At 37.3% G+C, this 24511-nt stretch overlaps 1 long non-coding RNA gene across 1 annotated transcript in view; it reads right to left on the minus strand.

Moving 5' to 3' along the window:
• Positions 1 to 1363: 1363 nt before the first annotated feature.
• Positions 1364 to 24511, minus strand: part of LOC127943368 (uncharacterized) — a 30723-nt gene continuing 7575 nt past the window's right edge. Inside the window, exons 3-4 of the long non-coding RNA XR_008149635.1 lie at positions 16293 to 16413; positions 1364 to 1415 (exon numbers count right to left, since the gene is read on the minus strand). This is a non-coding gene — a long non-coding RNA (uncharacterized LOC127943368). The remainder of the gene's footprint in view (positions 1416 to 16292; positions 16414 to 24511) is intronic.

Below are 24511 nucleotides of genomic sequence, written 5' to 3' on the forward strand. Positions count from 1 at the left end.
TTTTTTAATCTTACTTAAAATAAAAGTGTATGGGGCCAATCTTTTTTAGCTGTAATGTGATGCAATAATGGCACAAGTGCTGTCTGTCGACTGAGTTTAACCTAGAATATTCCTTATGGAAGTAGGAAAAATCACTCAGTGGCTCACCTTGAACTACTAGATGAGTGGCTGTAAAACTTTCACCTCTCCATTGCATGATCCAGCTGAACGACAGTCATCAGTGTTCATTTCCGCTGACATTTGTTTGGGTTAGAGGGTGCCATCTGCCATCCGTGCCCAGATCTTCTGATGGTTCCCCTATCAGCTGATTACACATATCCTGTGGTGACGGGCCATTCCCTCTCCAGGACCCCGTGGCCAGGCAGTAGAAAGGAGGAAATGGCAGCTACTTACTATGGATTGAGCAGAGACCGGAGTTCCTGTAGGCCATAGTAGCCAGGAAATCAGTCGCGTTAAGAGATGACTCAGGACTAGACACACCATGCTACAGCTGTGGGAAGGTAAATGGAAACTGTAAGGAACTGAAGTTGACGTTGAAATGTTTCATCCAAATAAGGAATTTGTTGAGGTGGATAAAAATATTGTGTAAATGCTGTGAAATACAAACAATAGAAATCAGTTTAAAGAGTGTCACCTAGCACTCAACTGTTTATCCTTATCCATAATTAATATTTAATACGATTTAATAAGAAAATGTGATTAAATAATATTTTTTAAATAATTGAACAACAGACCAAATAATTACGAATTAAATACATAAATGTACATTTTAATTAAATATATGTAATTACTATAAATTTATACATTATAATAAATATAATGGTAGCACTTTATTTTACAGTCCTGTTCCCCATTTACATACTATGTACTTATTATATTAATTACAATAACTATGTAATAACTAGGTACTAACCCTGAACCTACCCCTAAACCTAACCCTACCCCATGTAGTTACCTTGTACCAGAACTTTCTTAGATAAATACACTTTAAGTACACTATGTTAGTACACGTACTGTAAAATAAAGTGCAACCAATATAATTATTTTATTCAAAATAATTGTTTTAGATAAAGTAAAATAAATAATTAGAAAATAATTAGCAAAATAATTACAAATCAGTAAATGTATATTTATTTACATAAAATATATGTGTATATATATATATATATATATATATATATATATATATATATATATATATATATATATGTCAATTATTATTAATTTGCTAATTATAAAAAATATAAATATATCATTAAATATAATAAATTCATTTTTTATTTTTATATACATAAATAATTTGATAAAACACTGTATATATTATATATTGCTCTCTTAATACTACCTTTCTGAGTAAATTACTGAGGAAATTACCAGCTTTCAGTCTCAGGCATCATTGGACATGCATACGATCTCTGTGGATTATGAGAAAGATATGAGTCTAAAACTTCAAAAAGATCTGTACATGCATGAACAGCTATATAACTGCACCAATAAATGCATACAGCAAACATCAATGGTAGTAAAACATGTATTTGTTGTAACTGTTCAACCGTCCCCCAATGGTGTTTGAGACCCCTACGAAACCGATTATATAATACATGAGTTCAAAGTCCAAGGGCACTTAGACTAATAAGAATAGCTGCACTCAGTAAAACAAATGACTTTACTGAAAACAAATAGCAAATTACTCAAATAAATTCATTGCATTACTTTACTTGCGAAACATCTTGTCATCAAACAATAATACAATCCTGTGTCCATCACTTGGACGACTCAAATAAATGAAGACAATTGTTTTCCATAAACAATATAGGAAGATTCAACTCCATCGCTTTGAGGTTGACTCAATCTTCCTTAATAAATCTTTTGCAATGAGGGTTGTAAAGCTGGACAATCCCCAAGAGATCAACATCTCCAGACGTAAGGAATGGGATGAATTGTGCTGCGCCGCAATAACATCGCTGTTTTTCAACAGGGGAGGATTCAGGCATCGTTTCAAAACCATCTGTAGACCTCACACAGAAAATAAGTGCAACCTGAGACCATCAGACTGCCAAAACACTTCAGCGCTGACTGCCAGCAAACAAGCGTCAACAGCAGGAAAGTTGTCGTAATGGTTTCGGGCCACACACTCGTCGTCACACCTGAGCTCTGGATGACGTTTCAGGTCCCATCACTGGAGGTTTATTCAAATTAATGGAACTGAAATTTTGACTGAGAAGGTTTTTTCCTCAACATAACTTCTGCTCCAAATCGTAATCCAAGATGACATGAAGAAACTTTTAAATATAAAACACACAACAATGGGTTTGGAAAACAGCCAAGAGCTTGGTCTTGAAGAAAGGTCTATTCAAATCTCTTATAGCAGAAAACAATGGGATTCCTGTAGAGTTACATGGGAGTAATGGGGTGTACATTTTAAGCTGAGTAGGTCAGAACTAAAAGCAGTGATTCCTGTTGTCTGTGATCGAAATAAGTTCTTTTGTCAGAGCCACTGGAATTCCACTGTAGCAGCTGTGAAGCACCTGTCTGCTCCTGACGTCCACAGGGAATGAGTTCCTCATGCACACATCCTCTGATATACAACTGGACATATTAATAATCAGCAGGTGCTTTTGCCACATGTTTTAAATGTTTTGCCACATAGTATAATTGGGGTCTCATGGCTGAAATTAGATGCTGACAGATTTGAGAAGAGTCCTCGGTTACACTCTCAAACATTCCCAAATGTTTTTCCTCAACTCAGAGAGGGGAAAATAAGAAGGATGATAAAGAATACAGACCATGCATTCCCAGCAATTCCTTTTCTTGGAAGAGTGAATCTAATGAATGGAACTGGGAAAATTAGAAAATATTGGGAGGGGGGGGGGTTACTGTGGCTCTTTTATGCTGTTTGGGATGCTCAAATAATGCAAAAGCAGTATGCAATTGGCTTATTTTCAAATGTGAAATCCTTTCTGCATCGTTTCCTATGGTGTATTAATTAAAGACAAGGGATAAACACATAGCACAGCAATGATTTAGTGTTTAAAGATGTCAGGGCGCTGATTTTATTAGCAGCTGGGTGCACTTTCCACCAGCCTCCTTATTCTGCAAGGTCTAATTAGCTTAATAAAAGAAGGCTTCAGCTCTACAGAGGCATTTTTTAGTGAGTGCTGTCTCCAGCCTGTCTGAACGCCTCTTTCAGGAAAGCAGCACAATGTTGTAGCTCTGACATAGTCTGAGGGTCCCCGGCGGAGGGAGATGTTATCAATGCATCGGGGGTGGACAAAAAGTAACGGGGGGTTGCATTTATACCTGCAGTGGTTCCAGGGGTAATTAACCAGGTCAAACTCTTGCTTGCTAATCTCCATTAGGACTCTTTGAAGGTCCCCGGATCCACATAAACCTGATTTATTCGCCGAGGTTAAGGGGGAGTCATGGATCGTAGACTCCGGCGACCCCACAACAGAGAGCTCAGCTTTTGCAATGTTTTCCAGCTCTTTTGCGAACCATTTGTCCAATTCTCAAGGAGACTGATTATAAAAGGTTACTACATCTAGAAGACAAGCCAGTTGCTGGTGTTCTTGAAATGCAGTTTACCTGGGCTGGACCTGTTGACTCCATAAAAATTGACTCTAGTTGATTCAGAAAGCTATTTTCGGCCCTAGTGCACTCTCAGAAAGTAGCGATCGAGGCTGAACAAAGACAATAAGCACAACTCTGCCTTTTTTTTGTTACATGTCAGTATATAGATTCATGAGACCATAAATGCCTGTTAAATATAGTCAACCCAAAACGAATTGAATCTCATGTTTTATCACTACAGAGACATCAGAGGCAGCAGCAAATGTCAGAAGGACTAGCCGAGCTAAGGCTATAGCTAATTTTCAAAAAGGTGCTATTTTTATAAATAAACCTCAGATTTGAATTTAAAACAATTACATTCTCACCTGAAACTAAATTTCATGACACAATCACATTAATATTTAGAAAATTACGTGGGTTCTTGGGCAATGAGGCAAAAGTCCACAACAGACAAGAACGCATATTAAGAAACAGCTACTGTCTGTGAAAATATAAAATTATAAAATACACGGTTATATTTTTTTGTTTAAATAAGCCTATAACATAAGCCATAAGGGGAACGAGTGAAGGAGAAGCTTTATCCCCTTGTATCACATAAAAGTGACAATTCTAGTCCCATGGAAGGGTACCAAAAAAGTGGTACGGTATACGGTTCGCTATTTTGGTACAGTTCACAACTTCTGACCGTGAAAATGGAAATAACTGCGTACCGTACTATACCGTACCAAACTGTACCGAACAGTGGAAATTAGCCATTATAGGTAGTAATATGCAAATTAATGAGCTAAATACATTATGCACATTATGAGGTAAATAAGGTACAAAGATGTGCCCTTAAGGGTAATGTGCCATGTTGTTGTACACCTAAAAGATGCATATTGGTACCTTGGAGTAATAAAATATTAATTATAAACCTTTTAGGGATAAATAAGATACAAAGCTGTCCTTTTAAGGGTACTGCCCCAGTGACAATCTGTTGGGCACCTAAAAGGTGCAATAGTAGTAATATGTACACAACTGGCACTACTCTGCTCCTTTTAGGAGGAAATGAGATACAAAGATGTTCCTTTACTGCCCCATTGACACAAATTTGGTCTTCTAAATGGTGCACATTAGTACATGTATGTTTGAATATGTACTCATACGGCACATGTACCTTATGTGGTAAATAAGATACAAAGCTGTCCTTTTAAGGGTACTGACCCAGTGACAATCTGAAGTACCCCTAAAAGATGCAAATTGGAACTGTGGAGTAGTAAAATGTACCCTTAAGGTACTACTATAATCCTTTTAGGGCTTACTAAGGTAGAAAGATGTTCTTCCATTGCCCCTTTGCTGAAAATATGTTGTTCCCCTAATGGGTCTGAGTGTGTAGTAGTTAAAACCTCGAAAAACAGCTGTCAAAGTGTGCAGCAAAATTGTGTGGGAATACCAAAACTCCTGTGATTCATCCTCCTGACCTCAATTTTCCTGTAACAACTCAATTCTGGTCAATTTTCTGTGCATTTTTGTGTGCAGAAGCGGCTTACTAGAGTTTTACCGTACATTATTAAGTTACTCCAGTCGACATGCTGACGGTGCGGCCAGAATTTCGGGTCAGACTCCAGACCCTCTCACTTACCGTAGCAACCGTCTGTCTGCGTCTCCGCCTCCACCTTCCCAACTGTAGTCATCATACGTGTGGTTTAGCTTGGCCTGCTCTCGCTGCCGTGTGAACCTCCAAGCTAAATATTTTCCCCTCCACAGGTTTTCAGTGGGAGCCTGTGGGAAACTGCCGGAGCTTACAGCAGCAGGAATGCGCTGCCTGCTCTCTCGTCTTTCTTCAGTTTATTGTCTTAACCTGAACATGCAACAATAACCCATCTCTCTCTCTGTTCTCCCCAGGCCTTAGCATTAGCATTCAAATCCTGCACTCACCCCAGCCACCGACGGGCCAAGATCTACAGGGGCAGAAATGGAGAAGCTTGGGGAATTTTTCTTCCCCATCAGCAAAACATTGTCTTGTGAGTGCAGGTGGGCATCAGGAGACACTCCAAGGTAGATACCGACCCCTAGGTGCTGTTGCTGATCTTTCTAAATGTAACCAAATTGCTTTGTGGGAGCATTGGCTGATTGATCAATCAGGAGATGCGGATGCTATGCCAAAGAAAGCAGCTCATGTATATGCAACTATTGTTGGCACCATTATGGGAACATGAGAAAAGGAGGTTCGGTAACACTTTAGAATAAGGTTCCATTAGTTAATGTTAGTTAATGTATTAATTAACATGAACAAACAATGAATAATACATTTATTACTGTATTTATTCATCTTCGTTAATGTTAGTTAATGAAAATACAGTTATTCATTGTTAGTTCATGGTAATTCACAGTGCATTAACTAAGGTTAACAAGCACAACTTTTGATTTAAATAATGCATTAGTAAATGTTGAAATTAACATGAACTAAGACTTATAAATGCTGTAGAAGGATTGTTCTTGCTTAGTTCATGTTAACGAAAGTAGTTAACTAACATTAACTAATGGAACCTTATTCTAAAGTGTTACCGGAGGTTCTCATGTGCTAGCTAGCATCAGGTTCATTTCTTATAGCTTGTTCCCACAGTTAACAAGGCACTTAAGAGCTAAAACAACCACTGCTGACCACATGAAAAGAAGTCTGACTTGTAGCGCTAGCACCTTCTGCCCTGCTCAACTAATATCACAAGCCTAGTGCTCTTTTATGTGTGATTACATATGGTAATAGTCATAATTAAGCTGTTTTACTCATGTACACCCTTGCATAAGTGCTCAAAGGCAGGTGTTTGAACTCAACGCTATTGCTGAGATGTCTTGGATGCTTCTGCATGTGTTTAGTGCCCATTTCCCCAACTGTAATTGCTAATTGATTTAATCTTAGTATGCCTTGTGAGATTGTTCTTTATTCTTAACAGCTCCTGTGTACTTTCTTCGATGTTCATTCGAGACAAAACCAGGGACATGCTGTACGTGGGATCACTGTGTTCCCATGCAACTAAACTTCCCCTCAGGGTCAACTTTCAGTCAATATGATTATTACAGGATTTCTGCATCTGGGCCGGTGTTCAGCTTGCTGAAAAAAACAAGTTATATGGCTATTAGCAGAATAACAGGCTGTCATATATTAGCTTATTTTACTCAAAACTTTTCTTTTAAGTGCAGGATTAGTTCCTGAAGCTGGTAGCATGCGTTTATAGGAATGTCGAAGCCAAACAAATTTTGATGTTTGGCGGTTTCTGCATTCAAAGAAACAATCTGGTCAAAAGTTGAGTTTATGCATGATTGTGGAAAAATGGTTCAACCAAATGATTAAGCCAAAATGACTAAGTTGTTGCATTGATATTGTGTACTGGGTCAGGCATCTTGGTTGTCCCGATTCCCATGAAACTCAACACCTTCCAACATTCATAATCCTGCAGTTCTCCTTTACTGCTACATGAGTAGAAAAACTCCCTTACAAATACTTATTAGTCATAGGTCTTGCACTCTCAAGAACTGCTGAGAAAAGAATCAAGGCAGGTGATGAATAATATGTTGTTGTTGTTGTTTTACATACTGTATATATAAGGCTTATTGCTCCTTTTCTTTTTCTTTCTTTCATTTTCATCAAAATACAGAGGTTCATTGGCAGCAAAGTATTAGCAGAGGATTTTGAAACTACATTGTAAGGCAGGTTAGTTTCAGATTCAGAGCAATTCGACAAATGCTTTGGGTTAAGGTACATTCTCTATGCATAACTGATGTCGATCTTGTCTGAATCATCCTCATAAAATCAAACCGTTTTAAACACCACTGAACAGAACTTCAAGGAGGACATGTTATGTAATGCCACGTCGAATGACAGATTTGCACCTGCACTTTTTTGCATTTTTTTCACCGTTTTGTGATTATTTGAGACCGTTAATGCCTTATTAGCACATCAATTTTACCGAACTGTGAATCTGATGAAAGATTGTAAGCTGTTCAAACACTGTCAGAGATCGTCCAATCATGGCATATTGTCTATCTGGTCTTTGTTTCTGTCAGATGACTGTCATTTCACAGTCTGTTTTGTCGCTTTTCAACCCCCTTAAAGATGCAAACGGTAAAAACACTAACAGCTTCTTAACGTCCATTTCAGCTCAGAAAATTGGGCCTGTATTAAAGGCCTGAACGAAGCGCATAATTATGCGTCTACACCTGACTTGAAAGAGAAACAGAGGACAGTGTGTGTGTGTGTTTGCATGTGTGCGTGTGACTCAAGAGCCCACCAAAGTCGTGTCTGAAAGCAACAAGACGAACTGACAGAGAATTCACTGCAACAGATCAATTGAATGGAAATGTTTGCTCAGCGCTCAAAACACCTTCCAGTTAGACATAACAGACGTACTTATGCACTAGGTGATCTTTTGAACTTAACCTTAACAAATTAGAGGTTCAAGAATGTGAAAAGGAAGGCCTGAAAACAACAGAATTACAAACATTAGCTCTGATGATAAAAAGAAGTGGACAAATACCTACATCACACTTTGCGTTTCTTTTTACTTGGGTTTAGTTCGTTTTAAAAGGATAGTTCAAACTAAAATGAAAATTCTGTGTTTTACTCAGCCTTCTCAGTCAAACCAAACCTGTATAAATTGCTTTCTTTTGTGAAACACAATATTAAATTAAATAAAATTAAATTTATGCATTTAGCAGATGCTTTTATCCAAAGCGACTTACAGTGCATTCAGGCTATCATGTGTTCCCGGGGAATCGAACCCCCAACCTTGCGCTAGCTTGCTTGCTAGTGCAACGCTCTACCAGTTGAGCTAAAGGAACACTATATAATATACATATAACAATATAACAATATAAGTCATTTTAAAGAAAAATAAATTTTAAAGAAATTACTTTCAAAAAGTTTCAAAAAGAATGCAAAAGCATCATAAAAGTGGTCCATATTACTTATTCCAAACCTTCCACAGTCATACAATATCTTTGTGTGAAGAACAGATCAAATTTTAGTCATTATTCACTGATAATCTTAACCACCGCTGCAACTATGAAGTCAATCATATAGAATTGTGAATCTAATCAATAAAACTCACACATTGAAAAGTTTCAAAAGACTTAAGGCTCAAACTGTTAATGTGTGAGTCGCTATTTTCCACTACACATAATTGATTCAGTCAACTGAACCTGAAAACCAAATTAGTTTGATACAAGAATGAATCATTTGAGAAATGGATCAATTGATTCAACGTAAATAAACGATTCATTCATGAATCATTATTTATCTCATGAACACACCAAGGTACCCCACCACCACTTCGGTGCCTTGCGATAACTTATCTTATTTAAGTGAAAATACAGGAAACCAATTAGAAATTAATAAAGAATTATCAAATAATTCTGCAGGACTTATTTCGAACCTGAAACAGTAGGCCTATTCTAAAGTGAAATTATTTATGTTACCGAATGTTTAGATATCTGCACTGGAAAACCAGTCAAAAATACTAATTTTTCAGTTTAGAGAGAATTTCAATATTTTCAAGTGACAACAACTTCAATTTCAGTCTGTTCCTCATACAAAGCTATTGGCCTCAGTATTTATAAGTACAATAAACTTGAACCATTTCTATAGCACATTTATGATGTTTTCGCATAGTTTTAAAGCCTTAAGGTCATTGGACAGCGCAGAAAGCGCAGAAAACGCAGAAAATCGAGCCTGTTCCAAAAAAGTTTTATGATGGGCGAAAGTTTCGAAGGCAGTGTGTAAACATGATTGACACAACGTATTCGTAGTTATTTTTCAATGAGTGAAAATTTCGGACTCAGTGTGCAAAGACCTTTAGTCTCCATTCATCGTAAATGCATGGAAAGGAGCATCCAGAACGTTCTTCAAAATATCTTGTTTTATTTTCCACAGAAGAAAGAACATAGGTATTTATTTTTTTTGCTGAAAAATCCCAACATCATAACAGGTGCCTTGCATGAATAATTAACAAAATACTAAAAGTCATGCATTGCAGTGAACTTTTCTTGACACATTTTGCGTCAAGTGGTCGTGAAACTAATTACCTGAGCTGTATTTGCTCAATGCGATATCATTCGTAAAAAGCAAACAAAGAAGGCTAAACAAATGGAGCTCGTTCTCTAACAGGGTATTGGATCTCTTTTTGACATTTGAATAATCATGTTTACTCACATGGCCTTAAACACATTTTTACGTTTACACTACCTGGGTCGTGCGATGGACGGAGTGTGAAAAAAGGGCTATTAATGAAACTCGATGAGATTGTCCGAACAAGCAGGCAGAAGAAAATCAATGTTCTTCGTGAGTTGCGTTTCCTCTCATGAAGCAATAGTTGAGATCAAAACACCAACTGGAACATCCAAAGCTACACTTGAGATTTTCTACAGGACGATAAACCCTTAAGTGCGGTTAAGCGTAGTAGGATGATTAAAGCAAAGGGGTTTACCAGAACTTGAAGACTTGACATGTGTGTTTGAAGGGGGAATCTAGTAAAGTCCTGGTGGTCTGAAACGTCTGAAAGCGTTGGCGCGAGGATCTTGCAATCGAATAGATTTGAATCTGAAGCAATATAGTCGTTGATTTTGGATTTATAAAACATGCAAACCATGTCAGACGCAATTGCAACTGCATCACCGTGTCATATTTCAGCGGCCGTAATCCACTTCCAGCTCAATCACTCATTCAGGGATCTAAAAATGTTTCACAGAGCATTAAATTATTTGCTCAGCAAATACAACCATACAACGCTCTTGCAATCCAAACTCCTGGAAGAACCGAGAGCCATATTTTACAGCATAAACCCATAAAACACTTAACAGTAGTCTTTTATTGTAAAATTAACTTTAACGTTAGGCTAATTTCCAATAATTTCTTTTCATCCTGTGGGCTATCAAATTTACAGGTACATCACAGATTTTCCAAAGAGCCCAAAAGTGCTAATAAACTGCCGGGACAAGGTTGGTTTTTATAAGTAGATGGTTGAAACTCACTCTGAGGGGAGGTTAACAAAGATTAACTCCTCCGGAGACACTCAAAAGACAAGCTGCAGAGGTTTCTTCCATAAATATTCACAGACTATGTGTTCTTGATGTGCGTCAAGGTGATAAGACCTCCTACGTCATCTATTCAGTTGATCTACTATCACTTTATCTGTGCCCGGCTTGAGTCGAAACAGGTAACTCACACTTGACATGTGAGAAACGCGCCCGTTTGCTGATGTATTATGACAATGTAAACACATTCATTCCATTAGTGCTTTTTAGAAGGCTTTCCCCGGGTGCTTATAAATATAACCACCTACGAAAACAGTCGCGAGATGGGGGAGAAATCAGATAAACAAAGACGTAGGTTCCACTAGAAGAAAAAATTCAGTACAAAAACCACCCTACGGTTATTGTTAATGCGCGAAAGGAATAAACATTTCGGCTCACAATAAACCTCGCTGCGTCTTCCGCTTTATGGCCTTTAACTATACCTCAAAGGCTCTGTGTAGTGACCGTCTTGAAAACTGTTGACTTGGCACAGGCCTAACACTGTAATTTAGGGCAAAAACTGCGTTTACAGTTGATGACGGCTGTAGCCAGACAAAAGTGGATCCTTTGCATACTCCATTAAACTAGCATGCTCGGTTAAGCTCGCTTTTGCTGTTGATGAGTAGGTAAACACGTGAGGCCCACCAGACTCCTACCCCCAGGCTGACCTTCACACATCCGCTAGTTCCTTAGACCTGTTTGAACGCAACCGAAGACAGTCTCGGTTAAACACAAAGACCTCAAAATGCCATTTCCAAGGTACATAAGTTATTCCCAACTTGTGACAATGAATCCCAGGATGTTTGATAGCAAGGAATGTTGTTTTTCACTTTAAGGCATGAGTGAAAATAATTTTGCATGCTTGCTTGCACTGAGAGCTGAAAATCTGAGAACAAGTGGAAATGCATCTATTTTGCCTGCTTTTTGCATACATCAAGAACATTTTCACTGCTAATTACACTGGAAAAAATGGTAGTGAAAACTTATATAAAGCACTGTTATCCCTATATGGTATGTATTATGTTTTAATGGTGGAACATTTTTACCATTTTTGTTTAGTGGCAACAAAAATATTTTTTTTTAAATAAACAAATAAATTGATAAATTAATTAATTGTTTATTTTTATAGTTTAGGTAGGCACTGGGATATGGTATCTCTGTACCGCAATATTTTTTTTCCCTTAAAATCCTAATTTTAACCTTCAGTTAATTATAGAAATATTAGTTTCATTTATGTATTTATATACATGATTTACAGAAAACTGCAAAAAAAAAATTAACATTATATCTCTTTACAACATAGCAATGCAACAACCGAAAAAAAATATTTTAATTCCATTTTATACAGGTATACACTTAGAATAAAAACATTTTAATTGCATCTAATGTAAACTGATCAAAGACACAGCCAAAAATCATGATGTAAAAGGTACATATCTTCATGTGTTTAATATAGCAGTGTGTGAAGCACTGGAATGTAGACTGGAATATATATATACGTGTGTATATATATATATATATATATATATATATATATATATATATATATATATATATATATATATAAATGCAAAAACCTAAACATTTCTTATACATATTGATATTTTCCAACATAACGTTGCTTTACTTCACAATTTGTATTTTTTATTTTCATTTTCATTTTTCAAAAACTGTTTATTCCCTCTAGCATCAGGTCAACATTTAAAAAACATTGCGGCTTTGTTTGTGCCAGAGCTCCCAATGTGCAAAGGTTCCTGCTGTACTTCCTGTTCGGCCTGTCACTCGCACTGTTGTCATTATGAGACCTTTTACAAATATGTACCCACACTGTGAATGACTCATTCAGCAAACACTTGCAAGTAAAAGCCTATTTTTTTTTCTCCCAGTGAGTGGTTCTCATCAAATGATCTGAAGGAATGCGGCAGGGATGGTGAAATACATTTCCAGGCTCTGAGATCGCAGTCCAGTTTTTAGCTCATTGGTTGTGCTTTAGATCAAAACCCAAACAAACATGCAGTTGCCAAGCAACAAGTTAGATATTAAATTTTTTTTATGGTTTTGGCAGCATTGATTGAGTTTTGATTGTTTTATTGACTGATGTGTTATTTAATACATGCTGGAGCCGTACTGTAGTTGTAGAACTAATCAAGGAACAACAATTTGCCTCTATTGTGAACTGCGTTTGCGGTTTAGAGTTCATTCCATCATTCCTTCTTCAAGGAACTCTCATTAAAACATCTTCACACATAAGCGCCCGAGGTGCATAACACAGATCAGCCAATTACACGTTATTAGAACAAACAGTTCAAAGCACAGAGACATTCTGTACGCTGTCATGACCTAGAATACCTGGAACTGCATTCACCAAACCTGTCTCAATGTACAGTACAATTATGTCTCGTTAAGGTTATTTGAGGTCTAAAGACACAAGATAGACAATGTGCACAGGTTGACAATGCTGCAAAGTATCAGTAAACATCAGAAAGGTGCTAAACCTTCCTAAAACTAATTTTTGGTCTTGCAGTCTGGTATGGTTTGCTTATCTTAGAGGTTTTGGTTAAAAGCTAAGACCCGAAAAACATCTTAGGATGGTTTAGTCCAATTTGTTTTAAAATAATGGATAAACATTGAAGAAAGTGGAGTGACTGATGGCATGGTTGGTTTCAGGTCTTAGTTGATCTTACAATCTGGTCTGGTTTGTTATTTAAGGCCTAAAGACAAAAGATAAGACAATGTGCATAGGCAAACCCCACTAATAATGCTGCAAAATGTCAACATTTGTGAGGATAAAGGTCCAAGAAGTAGCTCAATACCACCGGAGATGGTTTTAGTTGATTCAGAAATCTGGTTTGTTTTGGTTTTCAGCATAATGGACAAACATTGAAGGAAGCGGAGCAACCGATGGCGATGAGTTTGGGGAAAAGACCATCTGTTGGACTGACAATGCTATAAAAATGTCTTCGATAATATTTTTTAATATATTGTTTATATTTTAAGAAGAAATGTCCACAAAATAATTATCCTGCTGGAGATAAATCAGCTTTAAATGTCTAAGATGGTCTTTGCTTAAAGTCGCACAGATAAGGCAAAGTACAGATACATTCAGACTCTGTACTCTGTCTGTACCTGAAACGCTTGGAACCGCAATCATCGGACCTGCCATAATGTACAGCACAGTATATCTTTAGGTTATTTAAGGTTGAACAACAGAAGACAGTCACATGATGATGAACACCAAGTAAACGGACAAGCTAAAAGTCAATAGCAAAAAGTGAAGTAAAACCACGTAAAATGGATTTCTGATTTTGCAGTCTGGTTTGAAACCACAACAAATCTGTCCTAAAATAGTATAGTATGTCTTTAGATTAAAATATGCAAGACAGACAATGTGCACATTCTAAACACTGCCATTGCAACAAAATGTAAATGCTTTTTAGAATAAAGTTCCAAAAAGTAGCTTAAAATAAACCTCAGATGGTTTTCTGGTCTCAGTTGATCTTGCATCCTGGTCTGGTCTGATGGTTTTAGAAGGGATTTTAGGCAAAAGCTAAGACCAGAAATCCATCTTACACTGGTTTAAGCCATATATATGTACATATATATAATGGATAAGCACTGGAGAAAGTAGACCAATGATCCCATGAGTTTGGGGCAAGAGTTTAGTTTTTTTTTTAACTGACAAATGCTCCAAAAAAAGTCACAATTTGAAAAAATAAACATCCATAAAATAATTGTCCTGCAAGATGGTTTTAGTTTAGAGCAACACACAACCGTCAAAGCATGAATACATTCTGATCCTGTACTCTGGAGTACCTGGAATGCCAGGAACCGCATTCACAAAACCTGTTGTAATGTTCATTACAGAATGTCTCTAGGTTGAAAGACGCAAAACAGCCATAGGCGATGAACAAGTTAAACAGACTGACAATGCTGAAAAATGTCAATGTTTTTGAGAATAAAGCTCCAAAATGTAGCTTTAAATGCTTTAAAAATTATTTCAGGTCTTGCAAAAGCTAAGACCAGAAAACAATCTTAGTCTGATTTAAAACTTTTTGAAGCATAATGGACAAAAGTGAAATAACTGATGGCATGGGTTTAGGGCAGGGCAATCTGTTGGACGAACAATACTCCAAAAACATTAAGATTTTGAGAACGAACATCCACAAAATAATTGTCCTGGAAGATGATCTTAGCTCAACAGAAGAGCCAAAGCATGAATACATTCTGATCCTGTACTCTGTGATTACCTGGAATTCCTGGAACCGCGCCAAACATGTCCTTATATATAGTACAAAATGTCTAGAGGTTATTTAAGGTTGAAAGACGCAAGATATCTTAAAATGTAAATTAGCTTAAAACTAGTTTCTGGTCTTAGTTGATCATGACTTTTGGTATGGTTAGATGCTTTTAGAGGCAAAAGCCAGATAAACCATCTCAGACTGCTTTAAGCCACTTTTAAAGCATAAAGGACAGACATTTGAGGATGTTGACCAACCGATGGCTTGGCATCTGTCGGACTCAAAATTCTCTAAAATCTTATTAATTTGAACAATAAATATCCAGAAAATATTTGTCCTGCAAGATGGTTTTAGCTAAGAGCTAGACAAGCCGAAGCACAAATACATTCTGATCCTGTACTCCACGATTACCTGGAATACCTGGAGCCTCGCCAAGCCTGTCGTAATGTAAAACACAGTATGTCTTTAAGTTATTTAAAAGTGCATGCCTTATTTCCGCTTCAACTACAAATTTAATTAACTATCAGCAACTACAAGTCACCTAGCTCTCATTAATTATTATTATTTTATTAGTAGACAGTTGGGTTAGGGTTAGGGTTAGTGCACTGCAAAAAAAAATATTTTCTTACTATGTTTGTCTTGTTTTATAAATATCTTAACATGTAGTTGTAACATGTAGTTGTAATTTGGACTTTTCAAAATCATTAAAAAATATTACCAACCCTAAACTTTTGAATAGTAGTGTGCATTTTCTTTCTTTCTCTCTCTCGCTCTCTCTCTCTCTTCTGCCATTTAGTAGGACACAACTAGAGTAAACACAACCCTTTACTTCTAAAGTCATTAATCTTACTAAATAACTGCAAAGCTGTAGGTTAAGGTGCAAGAAAGGCATAGAAGCTTTTGTTTTTGACACAAAGGGCCCTTTTATGGTACATGAACTCGTCCAAAGTGCCTTTATGTAGTGTGGGTCAACAGTACAGGTATGTTTACAGTACAGCAATCCTTCCCTCTCAAACCCCTGCGTGATACTGCACTCAACATCTGTCACTTTTAGTAGTGCTGCGAGTTTGTGTACAGTCACTTGCTAGCATCATCAAAGGTTAATTTGCACAGGGATGCCATCATTATTGCCAAGTATTTGATATTACTGCACAAAACCTGTCTAGAAGCATGTTACCACAAGCCAAAGATAGCCATGATGTCAATGTTCAGTCTCTTTCATTCAGATTCAATGCAACAAACATCAAACATGCTGTTATGATGAGGATATTACCTCACCGCCAGAGTTCAATACACACTCAAACATCCACACAATGTGAGAACGTCAATCCAAGGCACTGGTAGTAATCAGCCATTGTTTGAGAAAAAAGAAAAGGCCTCTGTGTGTGATTCCTGTGAACGTGCTAAAAAAAAAAAGGGAAGGCCCATTGTGCTTACCGTAACATTTTTGTGTTCTAACATTCTCTGCCTTCTTTAATGACCGAAGCTAGTTTGGCTTCATATCCACACAGTTCTTGGCACACAAAGAAAGGACGTCATCCCACAATCCCATGTCAACCTGCGGCGTGAAAATAAAAAACAAACGGTTTTATTAATGTTTGCCTCATTTGCAGGTAAACTAATTAGAAAGTAACAGGGAAACAATTGTCACACTACTTTATGCAGTACTAGAAAAAATATCACACCGTTTTAAAACAAAAAAAGCGATACAACTTGAACGTTAATGAAAGTGCAACCAAAAATATAGATAGATAGACAAGTAGATAGACAGACAGACAGATAGATAGATAAATGGATCATAATTGCAGTGCAGTCTGGGATAGGTCATGCATAAAGAAATTCAACAGAGTTTGTAATTCGGCAGTGAACAAACACTGCATAACATTAGGAATGTATGTTGAAGCTACAAGCACATTGCATGCATGCTTAGAATATAAGTGACAGTTTTGTGTAAAAGTATGTACATATATGTGTCAGTGTGATGTTCTGGAAACAGAATGAAAAAAAAATGTCATGCGTAAACATGAAAAGGACATGAGTTCAAAGAGTTCAACAGCCCCACAAATAAATGAATCCTTACTAACATTGATAAAAAGTTTTTGTTGCCAACATAGCCGGGGTAAACATGTAGGGTTATAGCTTTTTCAGTTTTTGCTATTGCTACATTTCAGTTTTTGTTTAGTTTTGATGAGTGCAGTCCATCCTCATAAAATTCACCAAAGAAAACTATGTGAAACTATAATGCGAACTTTCAGATGAATCAACACTTTGTTATTGTTTGGGCAATCAGTCAGAATCACGGTTGTCATAGCATGAACACGTGTAATCACTATTAATAAAATGATGACGTAGTATTGTGACCATGCTAAAATACCAAAAATAATATTTTAACAGTCAACACATACTGAAACAACACAAAAAATTCAACAACTTGGACATGCTAGCCAATATTTCTATTTAGATATTTATATCTATCTATGTATATCTTCAAAATAAAAAATGCTAGGTTCAGTTGCCATTGTAATGTTTACTAACACTAAGAATCAGTTTGAGAGGCTTGTTACGGGCCTAAAAATCCACTAACTTGCGTAATACCTCCAGTGAACAGTGCTACACTACATGCATTTAAGTATGTGTGAAGTACACTTTGTAAGTGGCAGTTCCCCTGTGAAAGTTGCATTGTTAGCTTTAGTCATTCATTTGTCTGTTTAAAGAACAAGGAAATGCACTGTTTTCACAACGGAGAACTCGGGATACAACGTAGTTTCCTGAATCCTGGACGTCTTGTGCTTGGCTCTGGATGACTTTGAAAGAGTTCTCCGATTTTGAACTTTAAACAAAACAGTGCATCTGACCCAAGGGGACCACCAGGTGTCTGGCGCGGTCAGAAACGTATTCCGAAATCGATCCGTTTTGAAGATCCCATTACTCTTGTGGTCAACAACCCGAATCTTCTAAACACTTATTAGTTTCTTGGTAATACGTTGAGAATGTTAAGGAGCCAACTCTACATAAACATCATCAGTGAAAGCATACGATTATAGCCTTGTGTCGTCGACCCTCGACAGGAGACTCTTTGGAATAATGGGCAAGTTTGGGAATCAAGACTCAACGCTGTTGAAAACAAATAATTCAAACTCTCCACTGTATACAACCACATGCTGTTTAGTCCTTGTAATTCTTTGCTAATGCATTACTAGCTCAAACAGAAAAGACCTTGATGTATCATTAGTGTCATAGCGAGCCACCAGGAAGCCAGTGTAGACACATGAGTATTCAGTCAAGGCACCTCATCAGCGTGCGTGTTTACACTCGGACCAAAACATTGGCTCTCACGCAGCTTACAGAGCCATATGTTCCTGGACACGGCACGCCGCTATCACCGACTGTGTTTCTGCAGACCTTACAAAGGTCAGCAAAACATGGCCAGATTTGCTATGTCTTGTCCCTCGGCGCCTGGCTATCAACAGGAAACATCTTTCGCAGAACAGGAAGTGCTACTCTCTAATTGGCCCAAAGTGATTCAATGCGAACTGTTTTTTTCTACCAATGAGGGAGCAGCTATTTTGGGAGAGGCTATATAAGCAGACATGTTGAGCATCAGTGCGCCAGAGCATGGATGAGGTAGTTGGCAGTAGAGGTTTCCTGATGTACAGGGAACTGAGTAATGCAAAGGGATTTTTCGAAGGCTTAGAGAAGACAAAACAGTCATAGAGTCAGCGTTGCCCAAGACCTCATTGCGTATGACTTACTTGCTAAATCAAGTCTTCTCTCAAGCTTCAAGTAAATGATGAATAGGAAAACTACTTCAATACTGTCTGAAGTTTTATTTTTTTTTACAAAAATTATACCTTTATGGAACACCATCAAGTCACTGGGGCAGTAGCTTTAAAACGGCAAGATTGTACTCGATCTACCCCTAAAAGGTGTATATTAGTTCATTGGAGGTACATAATAGAAACTAATATGTGTTCTAGGTACTAATATGCATACTAGGTACTAATACCGATACTAAAATGTACCCTTTAGGAGTAGAATACAAACAACACAGCTACTTTTGAGGGTATTATCCCAGTTTTTACACATTTTTTTGCTTACAGTTAACTCTCGAGATCTCAAGCAAAAACGTAAAGGATAATTACTAGTATATAATTTTTACAAAATGATAAGTATTTTACCTGTATCTAAACTAATATATATCTTAATGTCCTAAAATGCATCCTTTAGGGGTAGATACGATACTCAGACACTTTTGAAGGTTCTGCCCCAGTCATGTAAATAAATTTACACGTTTTTGCTGACTGCCTTCTCTTAAGCTCTCAAGCAAAAGATGTAGAGGATAACTTTTAATATACCGTGCAAAGAAACATACAACAATTGTACCTGTATGGGAAACACTACTATGTCACCAGGGTAGTATCCTTAAAACTGCATCACTGTACCTGATCTACCCCTAACAGGTGTATTAGTACATATTAAGGTACCAAAATGTATCCCAAGGAACTAATAGGTATGCATGAAATTAGGGGCAGATAAGATGTATAGTTTGTGATAACATTGATCTTGTACATAACATTAGCCTACTTCCGCACACTTTGTTGACCAAATTAGAACGACTTTTCATCAAATGGCACCACAGATGTTTTTGTTCGGAAGTAGAGCACGAAGAAGACTTTTGCATAAACACAACGGTTTTCAACAAAAGAGTGATTACAACACCAGCAATGAGCTTTGAATTTGTTCATTGGTAAGCTACTAAGAGTCATGTTTGTGCCTGTAACCCTTTATCAATGCTGGGAAATCCAGTGGTTGTCTTATCAGAGAGCTAAAAACATTTCTCCAAACAGCATGGCTACAACAACAACTATCAATGTTTCTGTATTCAAAACATGGTTACCGGTGTTCCATGGCAGTATTTACTAATTCCTATTCAGGCCGTAAATGCAAACACCAACGGTTTTAGTTCAGTTAAATTTGTTCAGTATATTTTAGGCTTCTCTATAAACCCTGTAGTCTATGAAACCCAACAGCTTTACTGTTTGGAAAATCACGTGTTTGGTGGGCACACGGCCTGGATATCTTGCCACGAGCTACTATTATTTTGTCACATTGAGAAGTCAGTGTGTTGCAATCATTGTGGTTAGTGATCAGAATGACACATAGCATTTATCATCGTCTACAATGACACCTGTTTTTGAGACTCAACTCTGAAAAGTCACAATGTTGTCTGTGAGCGCTGTGTGAGTAATGGTTACTGGTGAGAGTGACGGTTAGTTTTGCTGTAGTGGAAAAGCAGTGGTGGAAAATAGTCTTTGCCCTTTTACTTTATTGCTGCACACCTGCACCCAGGAATTTTTACTAGCCTGGTAAATCCTGAACCTAGCTTAGCCTCTCAAGTAGGGTAGCTAGCTTTGTGACACATGGAACTACAATAATCATGATCAAGATCTGATCTTTGGTGCACTTAAATTTCCAGCCAATCTAAACAATTTAAAGTTTCTTTGATGTGCCCCTTTCTGCTATTTCAACAGTGTGCGAAAGTGGGCTAATCGCCAGTCATTGCTGCAAACCAAAGATTAGATATCGGTTTTCTAAAGAAAATATCTGTTTTTACCCGTGCAAAAGTTTGGAAGAAGTCGCACATTGCTGTACTGGGTGGTTGTATTATGATGTTGCTTGGTGTGCTTGCCTTCAAAAGAGCCCAGATCGAAGCTTCCATGAAATTTTGATCTCTAGATATGGTTCAACACCCACCTTCAATGCAAGTTTATGGTACTTTAGCCAATTTTATCATCTGTCATCTGTAAAAAAAAATTATATAGAGATGGCAAAATGGCTGCATCATGAGAAAAATGGCTGCTTAACACTTAAATTAAATGAATTATTTAATCACATTATTGTTCACAGGCCTTTCTGAGCATGCAAAGTATCCAGAACGAAACCTTAGATTGTGGCTTTGCGTCAGCTTTTCCATTGCAAAGACAGATCAAAAGGGATGTTTGGAAAAACAAATAAAGATAATACTGATGTGGGATATGCAGGCAAGAGGCTCGTGGGAACTGGACTCTCTAGTTCACTAACTGTCATCAAAGAAGTTCTTGTGTTTTGATCAGTTTGCAGTCCGGGAGCACACCAGCTTATGGATTTGACGAGGCAGTTCCTCTCTTGAACTCTGTTTACAGCAGTGCTCAATGCTTTCCTCTTGTGTCATAGCTGTCCACCTGCTTAAGACTGTGCGGTATGTTCCACCTGTTTTGTTGCTTTTCACAAGGAGGTTTGAGGTTAAAGAGATCAACTTGAGGGTTTTACGAGGGCTTTCACACCTGTCTTAGAGGTGTGTGGCATCTGTAGTTTCATCACCATATTTCAGAAGACAGCGTATACTACATTCTTTCCATTTACTCATCAATTTATTAGTTTGTTTTTGTCTTCAGTTAACAAGTGGTATATAATAGAATATAAACTATAAAAAAAGGAAATTAAATATGATATATATTTTTATTATTTATTATGTGTCTTTGCTTTGAAAATGTTACATATGGCTGCTTAATTTTGAGATTTTATTTTGGACATTGACTATAAATTAATTAATTTGTATACAGCGGAGATCAGAATTAGAGAATAATCTATAAATGCTTGATTATTTTTCTGACATATTGTTAAAACTTAATCGCTCATAATTTGAAGAAATATTAGCTGTAGATAAACCAGTGGTATACTAAAATTTTTGTCAGAAATAACCAAGGCATTTCAACAAAAAACTTTATTTTGTGATCAGCATTAAAGAACAGTAACCACTGTAGCTTGAAAGATTACTTAACTTAACTTAAATTCTTGAGGGTCATAGCTGTAGTTAGTAGGAAGTGTAGAGGCCCTTGTTTTGGGTGTCGTTTTGCAGTGTGATGGGGAAAATTTGTCTTGCATGAAAAATTGCAGGCCGATTGGGAGATGCGAAGTTGTTGAAGGATGTTCTGATAAACATTTGCATTTACATAAATGAATTTGTGTTACTGTAAAGCTGCAATATTCTAGAAATCACAGATTTGGATTGACAAACTGCTTGTGCAGTTGCTGCAGATTTGTCAGCTGCACAACTATGATGCGAATCTCCCATTCCACCGCATCCCAAAGCTGCTCTAGTGGATTGAGATCTAGGTAATGGTGAAGGCCATTCGAGTAAAGTGAACTCATTGTCATGTTCAAGAAACCAGTCTGAGATGATTTGAGCCTTGTGATGGTTCATTATCCTGCTGGAAGTAGCCATCAGAAGACAGATAAACTGTAGTCATAAAGGGATGGACATGGTCAGCAACAATACTCAGGTAGGCTGTGGCATTCACACAATGCTCAGTTGGTACTAAGGAGCCCAAAGTGTGCAAAAAAAATATCCCCCACACCATTACACCACCAGCACCAGCCTGAACCGTTGAGACAAGGCTGGATGGATCCATGCTTTCATGTTCCTTATGCCAAATTCTGACCCTACCATCTGAATGTCGCAGCAGAGACTCATCAGACAAAGCAATGTTTTTCCAATCTTCTATTGTCTAATTTTGGTGAGCCTGTTTGAAAAGTAGCTTCCGTTTCCTGTTCTTGGCTGACAGGAGCGGCACTCGGTGTGGTCTCATGCTGCTGTAGCCCATATTCTTCAGGGATCGATGTGTTGTGCGTTCAGAGATGGTAGTCTGCATACCTTGGTTGTAACGAGTGGTTATGTGAGTTACTGTTGCCTTTCTGTCATCTCTAACCAGTCTGCCCATTTTCCTCTGACCTCAGCAAGTCGTCTTCACCACATCTAGATGCCTAAATGCACTAAGTTGCTGCCTTGTGATTGGCTGATGAGCAATTTGTGTTACCAAGCAATTGAACGGGTGTACCTAAAATATATATTAGACTTTTAACTTGGAAAACCATAAATAAATAAATAAAATTTGCAATTAAATGATATATATAAATTAAGAATCACACATAAAATATTTTGAAAAATTTAAGTAAATGGAAAAAAAAATCACACTGAAAAAACATGTTAAAATGACAATCCTAAAAATATAATGAGCACCGCAACAAATAGGTTGGGGTCCCGTTAAGTAGCAATGATTTAATTGCGAAGAAAGTGATGAAAATTATTTCCTGCTGGTTTATTTGGGTAGTTGGGTTGGGGGAACGCAGGATTGAACAGAATCAGTGAACAAGGCTTGCAATACTGTCTGAAATCATCATCATAGTTTGCATGCTTTAAATTTCCATTAAGCAGGAACCCTCAAAGTTCCTTGGAAGGGGAAGTTTGTCATGCAAAGAATCTTTGTCATCAAAGTTGAATGAAAGGACAAAGGGCTATTTCCCACTTGAGCAATCCTACATCAACATCTGGTTTAATATCAAACTGCTGCACTCTAGATGGTCACGAATCACAAATTACCCACAGGTTCTCTACTGGTTAAGTTCCACGCCCTAACGTAGGGTAAAGAGTACCGATGTTGACTGTTTCCAGACCGCATTGTACACAGATGCTTTCTTTTTCTTTTGTTTTACAAGGGGATGCCACAAACACTTAGGCCTGAGTTAGCACTTCTGCTAAAACCACAACGGCGCATACAGCCAACACTGACCTGATTCTCTGTAAGCAGTGGCAGGTGTGGGTTACCAAAGTGGTATGTGCAGCTGCATTAAACATCTGATCATGGCACAAACACCTTTAACACACTTTCTACTCAATGTGCATCGATTCAAAGCACAGGAATCAAGGTGTTTTTGACTGCTATGCATGCCAAAACACACACAGGCATCTTTAAGCATTTACCAAAAGTGGCTTGTCCAAAACTTCTAAAAGGTGATTAAAACACTTATGTCAGCTTGGAAGAGCATCTTCAAAAAGCTCAAGCTGTGTCGGAAATCAGATACTGTCTTGTAGGTACTACATTTGGATTGAAAACTTGCTTTGCATCCATTAAAAAGTATATTCTATATAGTATGACTATGAATCACATCCAACATGTTGTCTCTGTCATGTGTATTGCTTCACTGCCATTCACAACTCTGGCTTCAAGGAATTCGGACATAATACTACTTTGACATACTATTTTTCGCAAACTAGGAATTCGATATACTACACTTTTGGCATACTGTTTTTTGTTTTGCATACTATAATTTAAGACACACTGCTCTTTTGGTTAGCTGTTTTTCACATTCTTCAAATTCAGACATACTAATTTTTTTTACAAGCAGTTTTTTGCATACTAGGAACTCAGACAGTACTCTTTTCGTTTTTCCGAATACTATGAATTTTGGTCATAATGCTCTTCTGGCAAATAGTTTTTACCATTCTTCGAATCCAAACATACTACTTTTTTTGGCGTACTGTTTTTCGCATTCTATGAATCTGGACATACTGCTCTTTTGGGCGGATTGTTTTGACATATTCGGACAAAGCATCTGTTTTCGCTTGACAAAAAAAATGCTGTCTCAGTTTGAACAAAGCTCAAAACATAGAGAAAAATATTCTTTTCAAATTCATCTGGACTAATGTAGACTTAGCATAATGGTCCTTACAATTTCCAAATCCAAATCCATAAGGTTATTCATAGTAGCATAACAGAAACCGAAACATCGAAACAGAGAGTGTCTGCCCGAGGACGCAATGGGAGATGGACACCAAC

The sequence above is a fragment of the Carassius gibelio genome, chromosome A22 (genome assembly GCF_023724105.1).
Source record: "Carassius gibelio isolate Cgi1373 ecotype wild population from Czech Republic chromosome A22, carGib1.2-hapl.c, whole genome shotgun sequence".
Lineage (NCBI taxonomy): Eukaryota > Metazoa > Chordata > Actinopteri > Cypriniformes > Cyprinidae > Carassius > Carassius gibelio.